Here is a 5,666-nt window from a genome sequence, read left to right on the forward strand (position 1 = left end):
CAAGTGCCTAGTGCAGAGTTTAGTATTGAGTGCAGAGGTGGCTGTGGCAAAGCTTGATGCTGAGTGCGGATTCTGGTGACATAATTTTCAGGCTTAGAGAGGGATGGGCGTGTCCAAGCTCGCAGCGAGGCAACCGGCCTTACACATGCCATGCTTGCAATCTACAGGAGTGTAATTAAGGGTGGCGCCCCGTCTGCCAGCCTTTACTTCTATTGAAATGCAATGTAGGAGTCTAGGGGAAAGGAGTCTCAGAAGCTTAAGAGGATTAAGGGTCTCCTTCCTCAATATAATTTACTATCCAACTAGGATACCCTGGAGAATGAAAAGATGCTATTAATAATTATACCAGGAAGGCTGGGCACGGTGACTCACACCTGTAATCCCAACATTTTGGGAGGCTGAGGCAGGCAGATTACAAGGTCAGGAGTTCAGGACCAGCCTGGCCAGCATGGTGAAACCCTGTCTCTACTAAAAACACAAAAATTAGCTGGGCATGATGGTGAGCACTTGTAATCCCAGCTACTCGGGAGGCTGAGGCAGCAGAATAGCTTGAAACTGGAAGGTAGAGGTTGCAGTGAGCTGAGATCACGCCATTGCACTGCAGCCTGGGCAACAAGAGCAAAACTCCATCTCAAAAAAAAAAAAAAAAACAAAAATGACACCAGACAATAGGCATAAATGGAGGCTATCCTGGACAAATCAGGACATATGTTCACTCTAGGTTTAGGTCACAGCAGAATGGTTTTGAGCAATTCACCCTAACCTCCTTGAGCCTCAATTTCTTTCTTTCTTTTCTCTCTCTCTCTCTCTTTTTTTTTTTTTTTTTTTTTTTTTTTTTTTTTTTGAGACAGGGTTTTATTCTGTGACTCACACTAACATGCAGTGGTGTGATCTGGGCTCACTGTAGCCTCAAACTCCTGGGCTCAAGCAATCCTCCTGTGTGGGAGTTCACTCAGGGTAGTGGCCAAAAATATCACAGGAAAAATATTAGAGATAGCTTTAGGGAATAGTCACAAGCCTTTTTGGAAGGCCAAAGGTTTACGTAGCTTGTAATGACTGAATGTGTTGAAGGCCACCGGCTCTTACCCTAAGGCATTAGGACAGTAGAGTAAATAACTAGAAATTGTAAAAGAATTTTATCCAGATAAACCTGTTTACCCCCACCTCCACTAGCAAAAACCTTTTCTGAACTGCCTTCTACTCAGGGGGTCGGCAGAAGTTAATTACCCTCTAATGGTGTTTATCCAAAGACCCTTGCCCTTTGGTATACTAAATAAAAGCCTGGAGTAGGGGCTGCTAGAGGCTGGCATTCTTTTTTGCTGAGTTGTGCTCAAGCCAAGCAACACTGAGGGGTAGACAGATGAGGCTATGTGTATGGAGGGTTGGCACTTTAAGAAAGGAACTGTGATATGGATCTCGGAGTTCATATAGGAAAGAGACAAACATTCCCCTCTCTCCTCAAAGGAGAGAGAAAAAGCTTTGCTCCCTAAGGTAAACCAATTTTCCTTAGGAACAAAAGGGAAAGGATTTTGTGAATTCTTACCTTTAGGAATGTAAATATCTATCTCAGCTGGGAAGATAAAACTAGCCTCTTTGAGGGTTTTCTCCACTTTTGTTATACAAACTCATGGAGAGATAGTCCTCTACATTCTTTTGGAGGCCTTTCTAGGGAGGAAGGGAAGTTCCCTATCCTGGAATGTAAGGCTCTGACTCTGGGTAAGATAAGAGAAGTTTCCTAGCACTTTGGGAGGCCGAGGTGGGTGGATCACCTGAGGTCAGGAGTTCAAGACCAGCCTGGCCATCGTGGTGAAACCTCATTAAAAAAAAAAAAAGAGAGAGAGAGAGAAGTTTTATTATCCTTTAAGTGGAAGCCAATGGCTCCATAATGAACATTGTAGAGAACCAGTATTTATGGGGGAAATGAAAGCAAGCATTCTCGTTTTCATGTACATCAATATCTGTGGTTCAAGAGGCTGAGGTTTTGCAGGAACACTCAAGTAATACAGGGAAAATGTATTTCCGACAGACTACAGTGCAAAACTTCAGAATAGGTAAGATTTGTCTTCAGTTACACATGGACATCCCTTCTGCCTCCTTCCCTCCCATTTAGAGCATCTTTTCTTTGACCTTTGGTCCTCTCATGGGTCTCTACCCTGTCACTTCTATTTTGGGGTATGGACCCCCTTCCCAAAAGACTCTCTGTTACAATATTGCTTTTCCCAAATTTTAAATCTCACGCTTTCAGAGTAGCTCGTCTCAGCTGGTTGTTAGAAGGAAAGCAAACTAAGTCCAAATTAGTAATCAATGAATTAATAGGTTTTATTATTGCAGGAGATTTTTTTTTTTTTAAGAGTACCAATACTTGTTACGTGGGTGGGGAGATACTGTAAAAATAAAGTGAGGTGAACAAAACAGGTTTGTGAAAGCATACTTGTAAGTCATGAAATACCATATAAATGAAAGTAGATGTGTGTAACAATTCTAAATCAAAAATCAAATTCTAAGCACCCCCCACTCCTACCTCCCCCATCTTCACCCCCACTCTCCCCACCCCAAACATCTGAATGGACTTTCTCCTGGCCAGGGCACTTTTAAAATTTAAGCTGAAAGACTGGTTGAGGCCATGATGGAAAGTGAGGGTCAAACATGCCTTATGATACCTCTCCGGCATTAACATCAACACAGATTTAAGTCTGATAAGAAACATTGTAGAGCCTATTCTCTCTGAAGCCCACTAGCTGAAGGCCTCCTCTGCAAATCAGAACTTTGGTCTCCATAATCTTTCATCTTAACCCAGACCTTTCCTTTCTATTCATCCCAGGTCTTAGATAAACTCAACAAATTGTCAGCCAGAAAAATGTTTAAATCTACCTGTAGTAAGGGTTATTGCCGAGTTTAAAATGAGGAAACTGAGGCCAGTATAAGAAAATTAAATGCCAATTTATTCAGCTCCCCAGCGAAGTTCTGTGGTCTGGGGAAAGGGGGCCAGAGAAGTCTCTCAGACTTCCTGGGGCGGGGGGTTTTATGGCTAGGAGGAAGGAGCAACAGCTGGGTGCTCCAATTGGGTCCAGGGGAGCGGGATTGAGACGGGGCGGGCTGCTATTGGTTGGTGGGTTGTTGGGCAGGTTTTTCCGGTGCGAGAGCTGGCCAGGGTTGCACTAGCCGCGGAGCCTTCCAGAGGAGCCATGCAGCAGAGCCTGGTGCTGAGTGCAGAGTCAGGTGCTGAGTGCAGAGTTGGGTGTGTCCGGCCTCCCGGTGAGGCAAGCAGCCTTACACACAGTCCTTTATCTTAACCTGAACACTTTCTTTCCATTGATCTCAGGTCTTGAGATAAACTCAACCGTCAACCAGAAAGTGTTTAAATTGACCTATAGCCTGGAAGTCCCTGCTTGAATTGTCCTGCCTTTCTGAACCAAACCAATATATTTCTTCAATGTATTTGATTGGCATCTCATGCCTCCCTAAAACCAAGCTGCACCCAGACCACCTTGGTCACATGGTCTCAGGACCTCCTGAGGGCTGTGTCACGGGCCATGGTGAGTCATATTTGGCTTAGAATAAAGCTCTTCAAATGTTTTGCAGTTTGAGTCTTTTCATCAAGATACTTGTTCTGCACATCACTCATGTAAAGAGACCACCAGGCAGACTTTGTGTGGGCAACCAGGCTGTTTTATTTCATGTTTGGGTGCAAGTAGGCCAAGTCCGAGAAAGAACTTAGGCAAGAGGAGTAGGAAGGGGGACTGGTTAAATAGGTTGGGGCAAATGGTTAAAGGTGGTAATCTGTTTTAGCAAGGGGGAGGGCATCACGGGATGCATGGTCACAAGGGTAGGGGTTGTCCATTACAAAAACGCATGGTCATAACGGTGGGGGTTATCAGTTGCAAGTAGAGGGGAGGGTGCAGCAAATTATATAGTTACAGATATGGGTGTCCTGAGAAACCCAGTGTCCAGGGGGGAAGTTTTCGTTAGGCTGAGCAGGAACAATGGTTGTAGATTGCAGGGGGAGAGCAATCAGTTGAGGCAGAAACAAGTTGTTTCACTTCTCCTTGTGGCCATCTGGTTACTTCAGACCTTCTGGCTCCTGGGGACCATCCAGAGGTGCACGTGAGCGTCACCAAGGCTGTGATGGCCAGGCTTGGACTTGGAGGCCTGACAGTTATTCACGGTGGCAGAACCTGCTGGTGTCCCCACCTCAATCCCTGGAGATTCTTGCTACCATTTTGTTGTGCCCATTCTCCTAGGAGTTGTGGGGGCTGCTGGTAATGGTTTGTACCTACAACCCCGGGGAATTGGACTTGGATGATTAGAGCCTCCTGGATGTGAGGTTCATGGGAGTTGTGTGCTGCTTTAGCCAGTGACTGTCTGTGATGGGGTACTAATGTTCTGATCCCATGCCTAAGGGCGGACTGATTCTGCTTGCAGTTCATGCTTCAGGGATTCCTGAAGGAACAGGCTGAGTCTAGACTTTTCCTGAAATCATTCTTGCTTTCCTTCTTCCCCTCCCCTGGCCTGCTTCCCTCCCTCACCCTCTTAAATTTCTACCTAGACTACTTTCCTAATAAATCACTTGCCTACAAAGTTCCATCAGTCTCAGCTTCTAGGGAAACAGACTGAAGACACTCACACATGCACAAAATGATACATACAAGATTATCCAGTGCTTCATTATTTGTAATAGGAAAAGATGGTTAACAAGCAAATATTCATCACTAGGCTACCAGTTAAATAAAGTACAACTTCCCCAGGAAAAAAAAACTAGAGGTTCAGGAACAGGGTGAAAAGTAAACTTTCACTGCACTTTAGTGCTTTCTGATTTTTTTTTTTTTTTTTTTTTTTTTTTTTAGACAAGAGTTTTGCTCTGTCGCCCAGACTGGAGCGCAGTGGTACCATCTCAGCTCACCGCAACCTCCACCTCCTGTGTTCAAGTGATTCTCATGCCTCAGTTTCCTGAGTAGCAAGGATTACAAGTGTGTGTCACTACGCCTGGTTAATTTTTATATTTTTAGTAGAGATAGGGTTTCACCATGTTGGCCAGGCTGGTCTTAATCTCCTGACTTCAGGAGATCCTCCCACCTTGGTCCCCCAAAGTGTTGGGATTACAGGCATGAGCCACTGTGCCCAGCCTCTTTCTGAATTTTGACCATTTGGATGTATTGCATATTAAAAATAATAATAATGTTAAAATTAATTAAGGCTGGGCACAGTGGCTTACACCTGTAATCCTGGCACTTTGGGAGGTTGAAGTAGGTGGATCACTTAGGCCCAGGAGTTTGAGACCAGACTGGGAAACATGGTAAAACCCCATCTCTACAAAAAGTAAAGAAATTATCTGGGTTTCTGCCAATCATATTTATAGAGAAAAAAAAAAATCCGAGCATGGTTGTGCATGTCTGTATTCCCAGCTATTTGGGTGGCTGAGGTGGGAGGATCACTTGAGCCTGGGAGATTGAGGCTGCAATGAGATATGATTGCACTCCAGCCTCGGTGACAGTGAGATCCTGTTTCCAAAAAATTAATTAATAAAAAAAAATCCACTAAACAAGTAAATTTGACACTTAAGTGAAAACCTGAAATGTAAGTACCTAAACACTCTATTGAATGATGTGAAACCAAAGGCCCCTAATGCTATGACCAAAGTCTGAAGCTTTCTATGAGATGCCAGACAC

The sequence above is a fragment of the Saimiri boliviensis genome, chromosome 7 (genome assembly GCF_048565385.1).
Source record: "Saimiri boliviensis isolate mSaiBol1 chromosome 7, mSaiBol1.pri, whole genome shotgun sequence".
Lineage (NCBI taxonomy): Eukaryota > Metazoa > Chordata > Mammalia > Primates > Cebidae > Saimiri > Saimiri boliviensis.